The sequence below is a fragment of the Ipomoea triloba genome, chromosome 4, assembly GCF_003576645.1.
Source record: "Ipomoea triloba cultivar NCNSP0323 chromosome 4, ASM357664v1".
NCBI lineage: Eukaryota > Viridiplantae > Streptophyta > Magnoliopsida > Solanales > Convolvulaceae > Ipomoea > Ipomoea triloba.
Window position 1 is genome coordinate 21461611 of NC_044919.1, and position 23268 is coordinate 21484878.

Consider the following 23268-nt stretch of genomic DNA (forward strand, 5'->3'; position numbering starts at 1 on the left):
GCTTCGTGCCTTACGAATCATGGTAGAGTACGGTTCAACCGGTTTGTTACTCCACAGGACTTCATTCCTTTGATTCCAGATTTCCCAGCAAGTCATAATAAACATACACACCAGGTCTTTGTTATTACAGGACAAAATGGTTTAGCCACTCACTATTTAAATCACCTCCATGCCCCTGCATTTGGATATCTTGGTCTTGCCAGCATGCATTTGCATATGCACAGTCACGGAATAGATGAGATAGAGATTCAGCTCCGCCGGAACATAGACAGCACTGGATGTCACACTCAATATTTTTTGCTCGAAGTCTGTCTTTGGTAGGGAAACAGTTTGAACACAACTGCCAGAAGAAGATTCTTACTTTAGGAGGGATCCACAATTTCCATAGAGCAGTCCATGCCTGGGTTGTTTCCATATGTCTTTCTCCGCTCAACACTTTGTAGCAACTCTTCACGGTGAGCCGTCCATCCTCCTCTAGACTCCAAATCAATTTGTCATCTGCATGCACTCTAGCAATTGGGATTTGCATGATTAAATCTGCATCCCGTTTGTAAAGAATAGCTCGTATTGTCTCTTCATCCCACCTCAAGTCAGTGGAGACTCTTAGGGAAGCTACCGTAGCATCCTCAAGCCATGGGAAAGAAACCACCTTAGGATTTAATCTGTCCGACAACCAATTGTCATTCCAGATATGGATTTGCTATCCACTGCCTACTCTCTATTTGCTATGTTGTCTGATAATATCTTTTGTTTCATGCAAGCTGCTCCAAATATAAGAGGGATTTGTACCTTTGACAGCTTCTAAGAAAGTGGAATTCGGGAAGTAACGCGCTTTATAAATTTGTGCTACCAAGGAACGGGGATTCTGAATGATCCTCTACGACTGTTTGCATAACATGGATAAATTGAATTCCCTAAACTTACGAAAGCCTAAACCCCCCACCTCTTCGACACACACAAAGAACTCTAGCTTTTCCAATGAATTCCACGACTCCCTCTACCACCCCCTTTCCACCAATAAGCATTCAAGGCTACCTCTATCTCATTAATCAAACTCTTAGGTAAAAGAAAGACCCCCATAGCATAAGAAGGGATTGCTTGGATAATGTTTTTCAACAACACTTCCATCCCCGCCCTAGATAGGAACCTGTGACTCCAGCCATTAATACGTTTCAAGATCCTGTCTTTGACAAACTCAAAAACCTCCCTCCTATTGCTACCCACAATCATTGGAAGACCCAGATAATTCCCTGAACCCTCCACACTCCTCACTCCTAAAATATTCCCCACTGTTTCCCTGAGATTAAGGCAGACATTCTTACTAAAACAAATGGATGACTTCTCAAAATTTATGGTCTGACCAGATGCCAATGCATAATGATTTAGGAGAGATTTTAGTTCATGAGCCTCTTCTGGTTTAGCCCTAAAAAAGACGTAGCTATCATCTACGAACAAGAGGTGTGAAACTAGAGGTGTTCCTCTCGCAACCGAAATGCCATGTAGCCTTCCCTGCACTTTCATTCTCCTTATCATGGCACTGAAGCCTTCTATGACTAGAATAAAGATGTATGGGGATAGTGGATCTCCTTGGTGAAGCCCTCTTGAAGGAGTTATTGGTCCAACTTCATTTCCCTAGTTTAGAACAAAGTAGTTCACTGTTGAGACACATTCTACTATCAACTTGACCCATCTCTGGGCAAAACCGAATTTCAGTAACAAAGCTTCCAGTAGGTGCCATTCGACTCTATCATACGCCTTGCTCATATCGAGCTTGAGCGTTGTGTACCTATCATGACCTTGAGTTTTCCTCTTCAAGAAATGCTGCATCTCATATGCTACCAATATATTATCTGTGATTAGCCTTCCAGGAACAAAAACACTCTAATTCCTCGATATCAAAGGATCGAGTAGCGGCTTTAATCTATTTGTCATGGCTTTAGATAGGATTTTGTATGCCACCTTACATAGTGCTATCAGCCTTAGGTCTGCCATTGTGATCGGAGTTGCCTTCTTTGGAATGAGCACAATCTGAGTGATGTTAAGACCATCAGGCAGCTTACCAGACTAGAGGAAATCATTGCAAAGTTGAACCATAGAATCACCAATTATTTCCCAGTAGCTTTAGAAAAACCCAGGATTAAAACCATCACACCCCGGACTCTTATCCGGATGCATATCGAATGCTATTTTCCTCACCTTTTCTCTTGAAAAATTACGCAGTAAGCCATGGTTCTGCATGTCTGAAATATTTGATTGAATGCAGTCAAGAACGGGATTAAGCTCGCCACCTTTCTTCTCAAACAACTCCATTAAGTAATCCTTGATTAGGTTGTTAAGTTCCTCCCCCTACTCGACCCATTCACCCCTCTAGTTCCTCAACCTTTGCAGTGCATTATTTCTTTTACGTTGTCAGGCAGAGCTATGAAAGAATTTTGTGTTGCAGTCCCCACCTCTATACCAGAAATTTTTGGCCCGCTGTCTCCAGAACCTATCTTGTTTGTCTATCAGGTGGAGGAATTGATTCTGCGCCCTAATGAAATCATGAATCCCCTGTTCATCTGTTCTGCCTCTCAACCTCTCCATTTGGTGTCTAAAATAATTGATTTTGGGCTCAAGATTTTTGTTGAGATCTTTTCCCTACTTCCAAATTTCCTGACCACAAATACCTAATCTGGCGCTGACAATGAGTCCAGTAGTGGACTCCCAACTTTTATGGACAATTTCTCTACACTGAGACTTCTTTATCCAACAGTTTTCGAATTTAAAACTTCTTCTTCTCCTTACCTGGGTAGTTTTTAAAGGCCATAATGCCAGCGGGATATGGTCACTTTGCGGAGCTTCCAAGGAGCTTGCCTTAGCATCTCCAAATGACTCTAGCCACAGATCGTTTATAAGGATTCTATCCAGCTTCTCTCTTATCCAGTTTACAGAGCCTCTTCTTTTCTCCCATGTAAATTGATAGCCTTCAAATTTGAAGTCCCGAAGGCCACTAGTATCCACAGCTTCCCTGAACCCTCTCAAAAGCCATTGCGGGTGCGATATTCTGCCTATTTTCTCCTCTGCATGCAGCATATCGTTGAAATCCCCCATTGTTAGCCACGGGAGGGAGCTTTGTTCAGACAGACGCTTGAGAAGGTCCCAAGACTTTCTCCTGTTGTTCCTCTCTAGGCAGCCGTAATATCCGGTGAAACGCCAGAGCAACGTTGAATTATTAAGACAGATATGAGAACCAATGTGGTTCTGAGAGTAGCCCACTATTGATAACTCCACCTCATCCTTCCACAATAATGCAAGCCCTCCACTCAGGCCTACACTATCCACACTTAGCAGGCTCCCAAAGCCCAACTTACATTTTATTCTTTGCATTTTCTCCAAACCCAATTTTGTTTCCATCAGAAATAGAACCACTGGCCTCTTAGAGTGGACTAAGTCTACAAGGACTTGAACTGTCGACGGGTTGCCAAGCCCACGACAGTTCCATGCTATAAAACTCATTGTGATAGGTGGGTCTACATCGCAGTACCCACCTTTAGCAAGTATTTTGGGCTGCCCGAAACTTTAGTAGCACTTCGCATGAATTCATCTTGAGGTCCATCATTCTCAGCATCATCAATTCTCTGTCGCTTGACCTCATGGTTTTGGGCTCCGTTGATGCATGGCCTAGGCCTAATAGTAATAAGTTGGTCATACGGGTTATTTGAGGTCCACTGACTTTGATTGTTCAGACCATGAGATTCTGAAATATCCATCTCTTGACCATCGGGTAAACCACTATACAGATGCATTAAATGATCCTGAACATTAGCAGCCTCCTGTTCTCCATGCGTCTCAGCCTGCTTTTGTTGTAAGGTAGCTTCTGATATGGCTTCATTAATACCTGCGCTCTGCTGAACATGCATGTTGTTCGATGTTTCCTTAAAAGGTGACGCTCCTCCAACTTGTGTCATGTAAGGATTGAAAGGACCCTTTCTAGTGTCTGCAAATAAGCCATCCCTAGAGTTGCTCCCACCGTCGTTTTGGTCTGCGTTGACTCTAGTGAACTCCTCCTCCATCGTCATTGCCTCGAGAGGAAGTTCTGGCAGTAGCCAGCAATTGCCTTGAGTATTTGGGCACCGGCCCAGCGCTCGAAGATCCGGTCCATACACTTTCACAAACTCTTCATCGTTGATGTCAAACTAGAGAGGACAATATTTCTCAGCATGTCCTAATCTCCAACAAATGAAGCAGAAAGTAGGCATCCTTTCATACTTACAAACTAAGCTTATGGATTCTCCATTGGATTGTTTGATCTTCACCACTCTTTTTAAAGGAACAGTAACATTAATGTTAACTCTGGTCTGAATGAACGCATTACACGACCCATCGAAGTTTGACACGTCTACTTTAATGAACTCTCCCAGGTGTGAGCCGATCAGTTCTGCCATTCTCGTGTTGGTAAGGGGTTGTGGTATTTTGTGTATTTGTATCCAAAACTCCGCACTATCAAGACTGGCATCGTAGGGAGATTCGTTTCTACCAAGCTTCTTGAGGATGAGGAGGTTTTGTTCATAGGACTAAGGCCCGTCATCTAGCACACGTTTCACATCCTTTGCATGGAAGAAATAGGTCCACTTCAACTTGTTTCCCCAGAACTTCATCACTTGTAGTGTCCTCTATAAGGTTAAAAAAAAACATGGACCCGAATTCCATGCCCATTTTTTCCGTCCATTCTCCTTCACTGCGCATATCATTTTATCCATAATCATTCCCATTCTGATTTCTCTTATCCTGATTCTTTGCAACTTTCCTTCCTATTTGAACAACTACCATCTAGGGGCCATAGTCATCCGTGACTTCAGGCCTAATTTGCGCATTTTCCTTGTTCAAGCTTACCTTTCCTTTTTCGCTACCTGGGGAGCCGTTACTAGTGTCAGATTTCATTCGCCGTCATCTGGTCACCCCAATCTTGGTCCATATTCGGTTCTTCTTCTTCGTCATGTTTCTAGTTTTGTGGGCCGCTCTTAGCATTGTGGCCATACATGCCACATTAAAAAAAAAAAAGGTGTAATCCTTCATAGACGACTCCCCTCACCTTCCGCCTTAGGATGAACTTGGATAGGAGTAACTTGGTGATATCCACCTCAACACAAACCCTCGCGAATTTGCCCGAGAAACCAAACTTGTTGTTATGTCAATGTTTATAGGTCTACCAACTTTCATGAGGAAGTTGTAATCGTAGTACTCTGTCAGTAAACAAGGGAACATCACCCACAAGATCACAGTCTCTGTTTTGTACGTGAGCGAATCAAAGTTTGGAACCCACTCTTTAACAATCAAGTAGTGATCAAGGACCTTTCGAGGTCCTCCATATTTCGCTTAACAAGAAAGTACCCTTTTCAATGGTTACTAATTCCATTCGAGCCTTCGAATGCCATACCGCGGTCAGACATTTCTGCCAAGAACCTTCATGATAAGGGTCTATTTCCACTTGCTTCTCAGTCACATCTTTTCCTCTTTTGTGAGACAGATGATTGGACATCCCCCGTCGACCTTGTCATTAGGATCTTCTTCCTTGTCCTTAGAGACAAGATCCAACTCGTTTTTTTTCTTATGATCACTACCAGTCTCATTCACGATTATCTATTTGAAAGATAACGCTCCGGCCTATGCCTCGTCGTACCGTCCTCCTTGTTTAGATGTGCTTCTTGTAAGGACATTAATGAAAAGGACAAAAGGGTGGGTTTACTAAACCTATCCTCACCTTTAATTAGGGATCCACTAACTTCATTATTGCCTTGAATTAGGGATCCATTGTCTCCCCATTATCTGTCATTATTATCCTTATCCAGAAAGTGGTGCAAATAATTAAAGAAGGAAATTTCAGGATTAGTGCATTGATGGAATGCAACTATATAAAGCCATCTAATCCCCTCACTGCTTGACATTAAGTCTCATACACCATTTGAGGGAGTTGAGTCAAGTGAGAGAAAAATAATCAGGAAGCTCAAACATCTGGAGCAGTTCAGGCAATCATCAAACAAATAACTATGGCTGGAGGTTAGATCCTATATACTTCAGTTCAGTTTTTATTCTTACAGTTGGTATCAGAGCAAAATATAATCTCTGCCTAGTTATTTGTTTGAATATGTATGCAAGTTGAATATTATTATTCTGTTAAATGCATACATATATTTATGCTTGCTATTTTTTTTCTAGTATGTATATATATATTTGGTTTCATATATGTATATATATATACGTGAAAATAGAATTATTATTGTTTTTCGAAATATAAAGAAATAATTTCGAAATAAAAAAATAAATAAATAAATAAATCTATACATACAAACCTATTGCCTATGTTCGCCGGAGAATCGCCGGATTAGTTCTCCGGTCACGGTCTCCGTTTGGTGGCGAAGCTTGAGATGGCGGAGGTGGGTGGTGGCAGCGTTCACTGTTGGACGCTGGATATGGCGACGGCGTTGGCATTGCGACGGAGAGATACGGTAGTGGCGAAGCTGGGATTTCCGGCGACGTCGTTGCTTTGTCTTCTCCTTCAGGCGACACCGGCGACAACGCTCTTCAAGCTCCAACTGACGACGGCGAGGCTATGTCTGGCGGACGGAGACGACGAGGAATCCCAGCTCTGGCCGGTTTCTCTTCCTCTCCATTCGGCGCCTCTGTCTCTTTCTCTCCACTATTTTGGCTGAAAAATATTACTCCGTATAAAGTAGCAGCTACTAGGTTTGGATAGATTAAAGATAAAGAAGAAGATGTATATGGGTTGTCTTGTCTGACTGCGCATATGGAATATATAACAGTATATAAAGCAACTAGGTTTGGTTAATTGAAGATCAATATATGCTGAATTATAATGATGGGTTGTTATGTTGGTTTGGGTTTGGCCCAATTCGGCCAAGCCCATTATATCTTTAAAAAAAAAAAATTTATAATTGGGCCCATTTGGTTTGTGTAAGACATTAGGTTTTGTTTTATATTTTGGGCTCATTATAATTATAGAATGGCCTATATTTGTTGTTTGGCTCAATTAAGTGAACAAGATTGTTGGATTATTTTTCTTGGACCAAATCAGACCCATTTCAGCCAGCATTTAATTATATGAATATTTAATTTGAATATTTAATTTGATAATGAGAATTATATTAAATTGCCTTAAGTATTGCAATTTAATTATAAAGTATGAGTTGATAATATTCATAATCTGAGCATGCTATTTGTATATTTATTGCAATAATTATTTGATTGTTATAATTATACATTTAGAAAAGCATGTTCTTTAAGGATGAATTTAGAGCCTTTTAGGTCTGAATTAAATGTTTATTATGCATGGTATAGTGCCTTTTAGGTGAATTAGTGCCTTTTAAGGATAGATTAGGCATATTATCGATCTTCAATTGTGTCTAATTATTGGCACATTAAAGAATCCTAAAAGGATAGTATACCCTATTTAAAGCCTTAACTGTAAGTGAATTTACATTCATATAGGACTTCCAAACTATTGTACATTGAATGTGAGAATGCATGAACCAGGGAAAGTTCTTGGGGAGGAACACTAGTTCTATGGCCCTGGCTTAAAACGCCTTGCTGGCTGAAATTACCATAGTGTCTTCAGCCATATTGCTACTAGTCCCCTTGCGACCCTACTCTGTCTAAGGAGTTGGTTTTTAAAGGAGCCTTAGCACCTACCAACTTTCCTGGGAGTATACTTGGGAATTGTTTATCATATGTCAGTACAATTTGTTTGTTAGGCTTTAAATAAATCTNGCCCACAGGCAATTATGTATCGGCATACAGTTTGGTAGTTTTGTTATTATGTGTGGAAAATCAAACTATAATCGTACCCATTCCGTTTCCACCATTAAGTTTTGATAGATTCATTATGCGTAAAAATTTAGCCCACAGGTAATTTTTATGGCATTCAAGTCTATCTTATGCATCATTTACATTGGTAATGTATGCAATTCGGTTCTATGTGTGCCTCAAAACTGATATGAACCTTTTGGTCTTTACAGCATCTCAATCCGTTACTCATACTGATTTGACCATTCAAATTCCCCAACTCTGTAGTGACAACTATAAGGTTTGGAAAGAAAGGATTCTCTTGAATTTAGGGTGGAAAGAGTTGGACTATGCTGTCAATAACAATAAACCACAAATCCCTACAAATTCAAGTACACCTGATGAAATTGCACTATATGAGCGATAGGAGAAATCCAATCGGCTCAGTGTAATTTTGATCAAATCTAATGTTTCGGATTCAGTTCGTGGTATTGTTGACGCATATACAGATGTCAAGCCCTTGCTTGAGGCCCTTGACGCTCAATATGCCAGCTCAGTGAAGTCTTTAACTAGCACCCTTATTATGAAATTTTCTTCCCTTCGTTTAAACACTGTTAAGGGTGTACGTGAGTACATTATGAAGTTTCAGGATATAACAAACCAACTGAAAAAACTCGGGGTAGTTTTGCCGGATACCTTTGTGGTACATCATGTGTTAAATACACTTCCACATCATTATGAGCCATTTAAAATCTCTTATAACACGCATAAGGAAAATTGGTCTATCGTTGATTTAATGACCATGTGTGTTGAAGAGGAGGAAAGGCTTTCAATGGAAATGGGTGAAAGTGTTATGCTTTCCATACCGCAAGGAAAGGGCAAATCTCGTAGTACCACTAAGGCTAAGGGAAAAAGCCAACCTCAAGTTGATATAAAGAAGATGCGAAGGTGTTTTTTCTGTAAAAAGAAAGGACACTTTAAGATAGATTGCATCAAATTCAAGAAATGGCTTGGGAACAAAGGTAATCTATCCTCATTTGTATGTTATGAATCTAATATGTTTGAAGTTAACACTAATACTTGGTAGATTGATTCTGGATCAACAATCCATATTGCAAATTCCTTATAGGGACTTCAAGCCTTAAGGAAGCCAGTGGGAAGTGAGCAGACTATCTTATCCGGAAACAAGATGGGCTCACAAGTTGAAGCGGTTGGAACGTGTGAATTAGTATTAAGTAGTGGCTTTGTTTTAATTTTGGAAAAGACCTTTTATGTACCAAGTTTCTCACGAAACTTGATTTCTGTTTCAAGGCTTGTACCATTAGGATTTTCATTTAAGTTTCAAGACAAGTCTATTGTGATTTTTAATAAATCAACTTGTGTTGGAAATGGTACTTTGTCTGATGGTCTTTATCGCATTAATCTACAAAGCAATTCTACATGTAATTCTTTACATGTTCATACTGGCACTAAAAGACCAAGTATTAATGAGAATTCCTATATGTTATGGCATCGGAGATTAGGTCACATCTCTATTGAAAGAATTAAGAAATTAGTAAATGATGGGGTACTTAGTACTCTTGATTATACTGATTTTGAGACTTGTATAGATTGCATTAAGGGAAAGCAAACAAACAAGTCTAAGAAAGGTGCCACAAGGAGTTCTACCATATTAGAAATCATACATACTGATATATGTTGTCCGGATATGGACATGATAAGCCAAAAATATTTTATCACCTTTATTGATGATTATTCACGGTTTACATATATGTATTTGCTTTCTAATAAATATGAAGCATTGGATGCCTTCAAAACTTTTAAGGCTGAAGTTGAGAACCAATGTGGAAAGCAAATACAAATAGTAAGATCAGATAGAGGTGGTGAATATTATGGTAGATACACTGAAAATGGACAAACACCTGGTCCTTTTGCTAAGTTTCTTCAAGAACATGGGATTGTCGCCCAATACACCATGCCTGGTTCTCCGGACCAAAATGGTGTTGCTGAAAGAAGAAACCGAACACTTCTTGACATGGTCAGAAGTATGCTTAGCAACTCAAAACTTCCTAAGTTCTTGTGGATTGAAGCACTGAAAACGGCTACGTATATATTAAACCGTGTTCCAACTAAGGCTGTCCCAAAGACACCTTTTGAATTGTTTAAAGGTTGGAAACCGAGTTTGCAACATATGCGTGTTTGGGGATGTCCGTCTGAAGTGCGTATATATAACCCACAAGAAAAGAAGTTGGACCCGAGAACTATAAGTGGTTTCTTTGTTGGATACGCACAGTCCTCGAAGGGTTACAGATTTTACTGTCCATCTCATTCTACTAGGTTTGTGGAATCAAGAAATGCCAAATTTCTTGAAGATGATTTGATTAGTGGGAGGGATCGGTTCAAGGATTTAATTCCTACTCAAGAACATAATGAACTCCATCCTTCTACATCATTAGATAGGTTGATACTAGATCAAAATACCCCTCAGGATCACACGGGTATTGAACAACCTATTGATGAAATTCAACAAAATGCTGAGATTATTCCAGTAGATCAACCAATTCAGGAAATTCTTGAAGAGGAAGTTGAACCATCAACTCTTCAAAGAGAAGGTAGTCCAGCATTAAGAAGATCTACTCGAATTAGAAAATCGGCAATTCCTAGTGATTATATAGTGTATTTACAAGAAAGCAATGTTGGAGAAACAAATGATCCTGAAACCTTTTCACAAGCCATAAGTTGTAAGGAATCTGATTTATGGTATGAAGCCATGAAAGATGAAATGAGTTCCATGCGGAGCAATGATGTTTGGGACCTTGTAGAGTTGCCTAATGATGCCAAGGCTATTGGCTGTAAATGGGTCTATAAAACCAAAAGAGACTCATTAGGCAACATTGAAAGATACAAGGCTAGACTTGTTGCTAAAGGATTCACTCAGCAAGAAGGAATCGATTACACAGAGACATTTTTTCCTGTGTCAAAGAAAGATTCACTTCGTATCATTTTGGCTTTAGTTGCACACTTCAATTTTGAACTGCAACAAATGGATGTGAAAACAGCATTCCTTAACGGTGATCTAGAAGAGGAGGTTTATATGAAACAACCTGAAGGTTTCTCTTCTAGTAAAGGTGAGCATTTGGTTTGCAAGCTCAAGAAGTCCATTTACGGATAAAAACAAGCCTCCCGCCAATGGTATATAAAATTTGATGGGATTATTTCTTCATATGGTTTTGTTGAAAGTCCAATAGATAATTGTATATACCAAAAGGTAAGTGGGAGTAAAATATGTTTTCTTGTTTTATATGTGGACGACATTTTACTTGCAACAAATGATAAAAGGATGCTACATGAGGTAAAGCAATTTCTTTCTAATAATTTTGATATGAAGGATATGGGCGAGGCATCTTATGTCATTGGCATAAAGATCCATAGAGATAGATCACGTGGTGTTTTGGGTCTATCACAAGAAGCCTATATTAACAAAATTTTAGAAAGATTTCGGATGAAGGATTGCTCACCAAGTGTTGCTCCTATTGCGAAGGGAGATAAGTTGAGTTTGGATCAATGTCCAAAGAATGATTTTGAAAGAGAATCCATGAAGGATATTCCATATGCTTCAGTTGTTGGTAGTCTTGGTTATGTCCAAGTCTGTACCAGACCAGACATTGCCTTTGCTGTGGGAATGCTAGGTCGATATCAAAGTAATCCGGGTTTAGACCACTGGAGAGCTGCAAAGAAGGTTATGCGGTATCTTAAGGGTACCAAAGATCATATGCTCGTGTTTAAGCAGACGGATCTATTGGACGTCATTGGGTATTCTGATTCAGACTTTGCCGGTTGTGTTGATTCACGAAAATCAACATCAGGGTACATCTTTATCATGGCCGGTGGGGCTATATCATGGAGAAGTGTTAAACAAACTTTAATTGCCACTTCTACCATGGAAGCCGAGTTTGTTTCATGCTTTGAGGCAACTTCACAAGGTGTATGGCTAAAGAATTTCATCTCTGGGCTTAGAATCATGAATTCTATATCTAAGCCGTTAAAAGTTTACTGTGATAACTCAGCTGCTGTCTTCCTAGCTAAAAATAATAAAAGTGGAAGTCGAAGTAAACACATCGACATTAAGTTTTTAGCTATCAGGGAGCGCATTAAAGAGAAAGTTGTGGTCATTCAGCATATTAGTACTGAGTTGATGCTAGCAGATCCTTTGACTAAAGGCATGCCTCCATTTAAATTCAAGGATCTTGTTGAAAAAATGGGACTTTCGTCCACTTTGTAATTTGTATATATATACATTCAGTTTTAATGAAATTCTTTTGCATATGGAAATTTTCTCAAATGTGTACACTTTAATTTGTTGAGAAATACTTCAGTTGGATTAGAAATAAACATATGGTTTATTTCATGAAGTTTTATTTCCTAATTAAGTGCTTGAAGGCAATTTACATTTGATCATAATGGATACTACTCGCACTAATGAGGACATATCATTATGGTTAGTGTTATCTTGTACTTTGAGTTTGATATTTGCACCAAGTGGGAGAATGTAAGGACATTAATGAAAAGGACAAAAGGGTGGGTTTACTAAACCTATCCTCACCTTTAATTAGGGATCCACTAACTTCATTATTGCCTTGAATTAGGGATCCATTGTCTCCCCATTATCTGTCATTATTATCCTTATCCAGAAAGTGGTGCAAATAATTAAAGAAGGAAATTTCAGGATTAGTGCATTGATGGAATGCAACTATATAAAGCCATCTAATCCCCTCACTGCTTGACATTAAGTCTCATACACCATCTGAGGGAGTTGAGTCAAGTGAGAGAAAAATAATCAGGAAGCTCAAACATCTGGAGCAGTTCAGGCAATCATCAAACAAATAACTATGGCTGGAGGTTAGATCCTATATACTTCAGTTCAATTTTTATTCTTACACTTCTCCCATTGGAGATTCCGTGGTCGTTTTCGTTTTCTTGTAATGAGCTCAAGGAGGTCATGTTCTTCGCTATGTCGTCGAGAGATATTTTTCTTCGCCATTATAACTGCATATAAATTAAATTAGTGCATTTACACTAATACATATAAACTTATACATCATTTAATCAATTCACACCTCTAGTTCCAAATTCTAACAAAAAATAATTAATATATTTACACTTACGGCATAATAATTATAATAATTTTTTTCTTTTGTCATTATTTATTTTCATAAAAATAACCTTTTTGTAATGAATTTAATAAATTTTTTTTAACAATTTAATAACAATAAACAAAAATGCTAAAGATGAAATTACATACAAACTTTCACGTATATTTTGTTTCATATCACTTGTACTACAAATAAATAGTAGCTTTGAATAGCTCAAGTTATGAGCCTAGCCCACTCAATTTTGAGTTATCCCATTCCGACTATTAAACTTATTGATATTGTACTAATCGGAAACTTTTTACTAAGTTAACTTCTTTTTTGCTACAATCCTTAAAATTTTTAATCTTATCATGTATTCATGTCTGCCTATTAGTTTCGAACAAAGATTAATATCCCTAATAATGAGGTAAGATTAGAAGGGAAATACAACATTATTCTTTTAAAAACCATTCTATAAAATCTCACATTATTTTAAAAATCTTACCTTTTGAAGAACCAAACTATGATATAATATCTTATCACACAAACTATGATATAATATAATATTTAATGCTCATAATAACAATATTGTATAATATATCTAAATCAAACACGGATTTTATTGTCAAATTTGTCATTTAAATTTTTAGGAAGGTAGTAACACTTTGAATAGCTAATGCCAACATGGCTTTGCCAAATGATTTTTTTTTAAATATAAATAGTAGTTTCAAGTTTTTTAACTTTTAAAAATATAGCAAACACTACTATTCTTGACCTTTTTTTTTGTATTTTTTATTTTAATAATAAATATAAATATTAGTATTAGTATTATATTATATCTTGAGAATGAGTTGAAATGGTAGAAATGTAGAAAAAATAATAGAGAACTATAAATATGTTGATATGCTAGTAAAGTTTTCTTTCAAAAGGGAAAAAAATTACAACTAAGAGGAGTGTTTATTGCGCTTGAGTATTTTTCAAGGAACTAAAATTTCTAAGAGTATTTTTCAAGGAACTAAAATTTCTAAAATGTTGATGAAAATCGAATTAAACTGTGTTTTGTTCATAAAAAAAATATATTTTCCAATGGAATTTCAATTCCTCAAATATGATAACAAAATTTTCTTGGCTTGTCATATCTTTTTGCCACAACCATTGGGAACAAAGTTTAACATAGGAAGACATTTTACCTCATATGACTGTGTTATTACACAAATATTTATTATTTTTATTATCATTATTATTATTGTGTAGGACATATTAGTCTTTATACTTATTATTTTTTACCATTCTAAACCCAATCAAATAATAAATTAATATTTCTAATAATTTATTTTTAATCAATCAAATAACGGAATTAATATTCTGATTTTTTTTTAGAATTTAAATTTATTTTTCGTAAACCAAGCGAAGTACAAAAGTAAAAACATTGAAGCAAAACAATTATTATTGTGTGGACCATGGTCCACACTGCTATGCGGACCATATTATTAAATAATATATATTTTGTATACAAATAATATATTTTTGGTATATTAAAAATATACATTGTATTAATAAAATATACTTTTTATTATGATCTATACAGCAGTGTGAATTATAATCCACATATTTGGCCAAGCCAACAGTGGTGGACCGGAAGTGGGGGCCAGTAGAGGCCCATTGTCCGGTGTGATGTCAACTCGATTGGGCCTGCGTGCGCTGCCATGTCTCACTCCTGTCCTTGTCATCATATACACGTGCCGCCCTACAATTCACAACACTCCAAATTATGGCTGTCAACTCTGCTATTTTAAATGCTAGTTTTGTTGTACGATATTTTCTTTTTTATTCACTTATTTTTCAATTCATGAAATAAAAAATTACGGAGTATTTGAAGTTTAAATGATTTTTTTAAATAAAGTTATCAAGGGGCCTTATTATAAATGACAAGTGAGCTCTCTTTGTGGGGAGAAATTTCGGGAGAATCTGGGTTCAATTCTCACAAGTGACGATTCCTCCTGGGCCAGCTCCTGTGCCTCTCGGAGCGAACGTGGGTGGACCCCGGACAGTTAAACGGACGGAGAGAAAGGCCCTGTAAATTTACCAAAACAATAAATGACAACAATAGGTAATTTATATCATGAATTAGGATCCACATAGTATTATGAACCCTGAATTAAAACGACAAGGCACATAATTCATACTTTTAAAGTATAAAATTTCATAACACATAGACACAAATAATCACAACACAAGATTCATACACATGGTATTGATTTACTTATTTTACAAATTTGAGGTACATAATTTGTGTCCATAAGTATAGAATTACACATTACACAATACAAAACACAAAGATTCCACAGTAGTGAATATCAAGTCATCCATACACAAAACAACAATGCCATGACATGGATTCCACAGTAGTGAATACAAAACACAAAGATTCCACATAATTCATACTTCCAAATTTGAGTAGACTGTGAACACTAATTCATGGTATAAAGATTAACAATAATACAAGTAATGAAAACAATCATGGGAAAACCGCAAAAGTATTTTCGTAGTGAATATCTTGAAAATAATCGACAATAATAATGAGGTTATGATGGTAAGTACAATAGGTAGATAGTGTTTGGTTAAAACTTAAAAGTATGTGAAATTGGAGTTTATAGATAACTAGTGGTAGGGTAATTACTCATTTACTAATAATAAAAAAGGGAAAATGGCATCTTTAGTCCTTGAGTTATAGAGGTAGTGTAGACTCAGTCCCTGAGTTATGACCGTATGCGAGTTTAGTCCCTCAGTTATTCGCGAAATGGCGAGTTTAGTCCCTGGCCATTAAATTCGACGAAAAAATTTAAAAATATTCAAAATTTGAGAGGTAAAATAGGAAATTCACATTTTATTATTCTTCTTATATCAAAACCACTTTTACAACATTATTTTTCACTTCTTAGCCTATTTATTTTCAAGATTTTTCATTTTTAAAAGCATTTCAATAATTTTCAAATGACTTGTTAGGAACCTAGCTCTCGTATAACACACTTAAGACTTAGCACAAACAAAGAAACACATGATCATTATATTTAGATGTATGAAACACACTATTCTAACAAGTTAATTTTATTTTTTTTACTAAGCAACAAATGTAATAAAATTAAAACTTTTGAGATTTTTTTACACACTATCCTATCTCAAAAGTTTTAACTTTATTACATTTGTTGCTTAGTAAAAAAATAAAAACTTGTTAGGATAGTGTGTTTCATACACCTAAATACAATGATCATGCATTTCTTTATTTGTGCTAAGTTTTAAGTGTGTTATACGAGAGTTAGGTTCCTAACAAGTCATTTGAAAGTTAAAAATGCTTTTAAAATTAAAGAATCTTGAAAATAATTAGGCTAAGAAGTGAAAAATAATATTGTAAAAGTGGTTTTGATATAAGAAGCAGAATAAAATGTGAATTTCCTATTTTATCCCTCAAATTTTGATTATTTTTTAATTTTTTCGTCAAATTTAATAGCCAGGGACTAAACTCGCCACTTCGCGAATAACTGAGGGACTAAACTCGCATACAGCCATAACTCAGGGACTGAGTGTACACTACCCCTATAAATCAGGGACTAAAGATGCCATTTTCCCTTTGGTAAATAATCAGCCTATCAGCCAATTTTGACTTATTTGATCACTATTAGTTGTTTGGTTAATAAGCTTTTTGTAACTCTAAAATACTAAAATTCAAAAGGCTACTCAAAGTAGCCTTTTCAATTAGCTTTTTGAGAGAAAAAATTATACCAAACAGTTATCAGCTAACAGCTAATCTATCAAACAACTTTTTACAATCTGCTAATGTTATTAACAAATCATACATTCTAACCCAATCAGCCAACAGTCATTTACCAAACAGGGCCTATATATTTTAAATTTGCTTATTTGACCTTTATCCCAATAACTAATAATTGTAGTTATTGGGATAAAGGTCAAATAAGCGAATTTAAAATATTTTTTTTTTATTTCAGAAAAACGAATTTCTCTTTATAAATTTTATTTTACAGACTTTAAGAAAATATACTCCGTAATATGAATTTCTATATTACACTCATATACCATTATTATGTAAGAGAAATTGAGTCATAATACTAATTATTTTCAAAATTTTATTTTCCACCGATAAATAATATAATGAATATTTAAAGGGATTTTTTTTCATAAAATTTATATTCAATTCATCCTCAGTTCTTTTAAATAAACTTATAAATCAACTATTAAATTTTTTGTCAAGAACATAATTCTCAAAAATTTTATTGCATTGCAATTTTAATCATGTCACATTGCATTTTTAAGCTTTAAATTATAGATAAAAAAAAAATTTTGTTTTCAAAAAAAATTCCTTTTAATTATTCTTTATGAGAAGATCAAAACTGGAACATGATTACAAATTCAAAAATTATTTATGCCCATATTAAATAGTTAAGGACTAAATTTATTATTTAATAATAGAAAAAATTCTATCTCATATTTTCGTGTAATCAACATTACAACAAACTCAATAGTTACTTGGAATCATCAATGTGAAATTTTTTTATGAGAAAAATTGTAATTTATAATTATCCATAATATGCCAATTATCAATGTGACTCCTAAATTATTAGTGGTGTATAAATGTTGTCCCTCAATTTACAAAATGGTACACATATTGGGCTTGTTTGGTAAATGGCAGTCCACCAAAATTCTGACGGATCCGCCATTTTAACGTTTTGACTTTAGTCAAAACGCCAAATTCAATGTTTGATAACATGGTGGTTTGGAGCAGCAAATTGCTCCAAACCGTCATTTTTGCAAACGTTGCATTTTGCAACGTTTGCATATGACATTTTGGGGAAAATTATTTTTTCTCAAAACGCCCCTGATTATTCAAATAAAAAAAACTTAGAATTGAGGAGCCTTTTCGGCCCCTCAATGTTGCCCATCCACTCGAATGGGCAACGAAACATTAAGAAAAAATTGAGCCTTGAGGCTCCTTAAATAGGAGCCTCAACGCTCCATTCGTACTTTTTCCACCAAAGTGGGACGATGGGAAAATTGAAAAACTAAAAGGGAAGCAGCTCAAGCTGCTCCGTTATTATTATTATTACTATTATTATTATTATTATTATTATTATTATTATTATTATTATTATTATTATTCACCCTATTGCATTACATTGTTTATTATTATTATTATTATTATTATTATTATTATTATTCACCCTATTGCATTACATTGTTTATTATTATTATCATTATTATTATTATTATTATTATTATTGAGCATTTAATGAGCATATAATGGCACATATAATTTATACTACTATTTTGTACGCGCGATGCGCGAAAATTCATGCCTAATATTAAAACATTAATAAATACAAATAATTCAAATTTATAATTCAAATTATATATACACAAATAATATATGTATTTTATACACACACATATATGATTTGCCGTTAATAGAAATTTAATTGAAATATAATCAATAATTAAATTAATTATATAATGATTTTAATAAAATGATAATTAAAGAATAGGAAAAATATATGATAGATATAGGTGTATGGTAATAATGATGGTGTTAAAAAGTAACGGTGTTATAACGATATAAGGGTAATTTTGTATAACAAGAATGTAGTAGAGACAATTTTGTCTAATAACATTGAAGTGTACAACATTTAAATCAAAATGTATATATTTATTAGCATAGAAAAAGATGGACATAATCAGCCTATCAGCCAATTTTGGCTTATTTGACCACTATTAGTTGTTTGGTTAATAAGCTTTTTCTAACTCCAAAATGCTAAAATTCAAAAGGCTACTCAAAGCAGCCTTTTCAATTAGCTTTTTGATAAAAGAAATTATACCAAACTGCTATAAGCTAACAACTAATCTATCAAACAACTTTCTAACTCAAACAGCCAACACAATCAGCTAACAACCATTTACCAAACAGGGCCATTATGTTTTTAGATATTCCTTCTTCATGATGAAAAATACCCAATCAATGTAATTCAACGATAGACATGTTGTGATTTTCATCTCTTCTCATTTAGAGAACTTTAAATTTATCAGGGATTTTCTCAAACAAAAAATAGTGTTTAATGACCCATTAGTATTCGGTCATGACGTCTCTCAATTGCATATCTAAATTTATTATTTACTGCCAATGATGTTAAGTAACAGAACTTAATGTCATCTATTGAGGGAGAAGATATTTTACCAACATCAATTACATATCTCTCCTTGAACCCTTGGCTACAAAAACTAGTTTTATATCACACCACCTTATTATTCTTATTTCTTTTTCATACAAATACCATTTGTAACCTACAAGGTTAAAATTTAGTGATGTACATGTTATAAAGAGAATACACATTTTTAGTGAGTTATGCCTTAATTACTCGTTTATATACTAAATAGTTAGGGCACTTCTGGTGCCTAGCTCTAGATCTAGATTGCCATATAACAAGAGCAATTATAAAGACAGTTATGTTATCAACAACTATGATGTTTGTATTATAAATTTCTTCCATATTTCCCAAATTTAGTCATTTCCCAAAAATATTTTAATCTGGTCGTTCTGCATCCTCAGTATTATGTTTGTTTGGTGCACCTATAAATTTATTAAGGTTTTTCACTTTAAGATATTTCAAGAGTGACGGAGTTAACTTTTCACTGATTCTTATCTTTTACACCGATAGATCTCCTATGCTTCTAGCATTAAAGAGTATCAATAGATGTATTTGGTCCAATTTGGGGAAGATACATGAGACCTAGTCACTCTTTCATAATCAATATGATCAATAGGTATATTTGGCATATTATTTACTAAATTGTGTAAATTGGATATCTTTCGAACTTCCGGTTCAGTCTAACTAATACGTGAATTTAAATAATGAAATTTTTTTCATTCTATGAAACTTCTCGACATTTTATTAAATTTGGGCTCATATCTCTCCTAATGCCAAGAAACGATCTTCATTAAGTATGCAGTCAACCTACCTTATTATTTATTGATTCTTTATCATTGTTCTAGGTATTTATGCAATAGACAAAGGTGTATAACTAACATGTATACCTAGTTTTATTTAATAGGCCATAGAAGGTACGCTATGGTGGTGATACAAGACAATGGACTGCATACTAATACTGAAACATAGATGGGGAAATGTTCAATTTCGAACCACGTACTAGATGTATGGGGAGGGGGGAATATGATATGCAGTGAGTTAGATTTGGATAAAAACATTAGTATGTCAAATTGGATGTCCCCAAAATGAAAAACAGATAATTTAGAAAGTTCCAATCACAAATTCTTTAGAAAATATTAATGTGAAGGAGGGAGGTTACTGTTTGAGATATATATGATCTCCAACACGTACTATTAGGACAAATATGACTCATCATATTTTGCCCAAGGTAACCCAATTTCTCATGCCATAATTTAAAATAATTCAGTCATTAAATTTTAAAGGTTATCACAACATGGAACACTCAAAAATTATTAGAGCGCTCAAAAATCTTTGGGAGATTAAACGCATATAAAATAGATAGGGAAAGCATATATACATATTACACAAAAATTATTAGGGCGCTCAAAAATCTTTGGGAGATTAAACGCTAAATAGAAATGTAGATGATATAATAAATAGAAATATATATTATGAAACCATTCAAGATCTCTATAAACCATTTTCTCAACTTATAAGAGGTCATCATCAAATATTCACAATTGTTTTGCTTCAGATAAACTAACACGATGTGATTCACTTATGCTTTTCAAGCACATAGCATTTTGTTTTTTGGCAACACAACACCAAAGATAGAAGTTGCAGTTTCATTCATGAGTCATTAGTCACCCAAAGATTAATCTTAATTTTAGATCTTCCAAGCCTTACTGAAAAAAAAATATTTCAATGACTAGACACATTGTCCTTAAAAGGTTGATGGAATTACTTATTAATTCTACCTTTATAATGTTCCGCTTACAGAGATCCAATTGAAAAATAATAGTGTTTCACTGGTCATATTTAGAGATTAGATTAATTAACACCTTGAAAACTTAAATTTAAGTCAAGGAATGATTATAACAACTTGTTGATCATATCAATCCTTCAGGGATTAACATAGGATTTGTGAATCCTTTTCGATCAAATATTCACTATCGAGGTTTTGGTCTAAAGGGTGACATAGGAAAATTAATGTTCTTATTTTACCTTCCGGCATAAAGTATGTTTTAAAAAACTCAGGCACTATCATTTTGTTTAAATACTAAGATTTGAGATCTTCAATGTTCAAGACTCATGCCATAGAATTTCTATGATAAAAATTAGCACTATAAGAGCATCTACAATGGTGGTTATTTGTTGGTTTTTGGTACAGTGCATATACACATGAAGGAGAGAGAGGCAAGGAGAGAGAAGAAAAATGAAGTCCTGCAAATATTGGTTTTTGGTACAGTAACTTTGCAGGAGAAAAAGAAAGGGCTTATTGCGCCTGACACGCATCAGGCGCGTTTGACCCTCTGATTTTTTTTAAATCAAATTTATTTTTTTCATCCCCTCCCATTTTCTCTTTCCTAATCGTACTTACAAAAACTCCTCAAAAACCGCAAAATAACTCCACTAATAAAGATGCTCTTAATAGGCTTGAATTTGGACAAATAATCATAGACTTTTGAATCAAGATCAAATCAATTTGACACTAGAGTCATATGATTTGTCCTAATGTTGTTATCCTCTAATTAGTGTTATGGATTTCGTCTTCTAGGCATTAATATGTTTAGAATCCATGCTATAACCACTTATTGATCAAAACGATCATTAAGGGATTTTTATATAATAAATGTATCAATTTTAGTAGGCAAATATTAAACTCATGAGATCATGGTTTTAAAGGGTGAAAAAGAAAAAAATCATTGACTTGAATTTGCCTTTTGGACAAAATCATTAAGATTTAAGATAAGAGTTTAGCTTAAACACAAAATACGATTATGGCTTATAGCAAATAACATTCTATTTGTATTTATAGAACAAGTTACTAACTATAAAACAAGGTAGCTAATCATTAATATGTAACCACTATAATTCAGCCATAAGTATATTCCTCAACCCATAGACACATTGATCATCCATGTGGCGCAACAAAGCTAATTAAACCAATTCAGTATATTTTTTATTTTTCAATCATGCCAAGCTTTCGCTGATATTCATGAAGCATATACAATAATTTCTAATTCGTAACAAGAAAAACAAATCTTATTTCTGTTCTCCAATTCTCCAATTTTCTATAAAAAAAAAAAAAAAAAACTAGAGAAATTTTCTATTTAGTAAAGAGTCCATGTTTCCAAAGATATTTTGGTAATCAATATTTAAATATCAAAGAAACATACCTAACTCAAATATTTTTCATCCATAGTTCAACACACAACACGGAGATTGATGGTATACATACAACATACTTGATTCAACAAAAGAAAAAATATTGTTCATCAATAATAGAGAGCATGAAAAATGTATATAGCATTAATCCATAAATTAGAAAAAAAATATGAGAAAAAGTATCGTTCACCAAAGATAACGAGTACATTTGTTCAGTGTCTTCTGGTCTATGAGTTTAGACTTTCCTTCGCAAAATCCACAAAGCCCTCCGGTTTGTGCTTGCTTTGACAAACTAGAATCAGGTCCTTCAATTCATCCTTTAAGCGTATCCTGTTTGTCCATTATTCTAATGGTTTTCAAGTTTTGCAATGTCTTTACTTATCACTTTTACTCTTTACGGTCTCATTATTATGTTCACAGTTTGCCATTTAGCTAAACACAAGCGTTCTCACTTCCCTTTAAGTGTTTTTTCATCAAATGCTTGCTTTGAACTAATACATGCAGACATATGGGGTCTTTTCCCAGTATGTTCAATGAAGGGAGAACAATGCTTTCTAACCCTAGTGTACGATCGTTCAAGATTCACCTGGCTACATTTAATAAAAAAAAGTTAGAAGTCAGAGATTTGATAAAGAGGTTCCATAGCTTTGTATTCACACAGTTTGGGGTTATAATCATGGTGTTTCGAAGTGACAATGGACCTGAGTTTGACATGATAGATGTTTTTGCTGAGAAAGGGATTATTCATCAAAAATCATGTGTTAACACCCCACAAAAAAATGTTGTGGTTGGACGAAAACACGAACATATCCTCAATGTTTCTAGAACTCTTCGTTTTCAAGCTCAACTCACACTGAAATTTTGGAGGCATTGTGTTATGCATGTTGTGTTATTCATCAGGCATGTCCCTGGGCAAGGGTAGGTTGGGCCCTTGCCCAAGGCCCATCTCTAGGTAG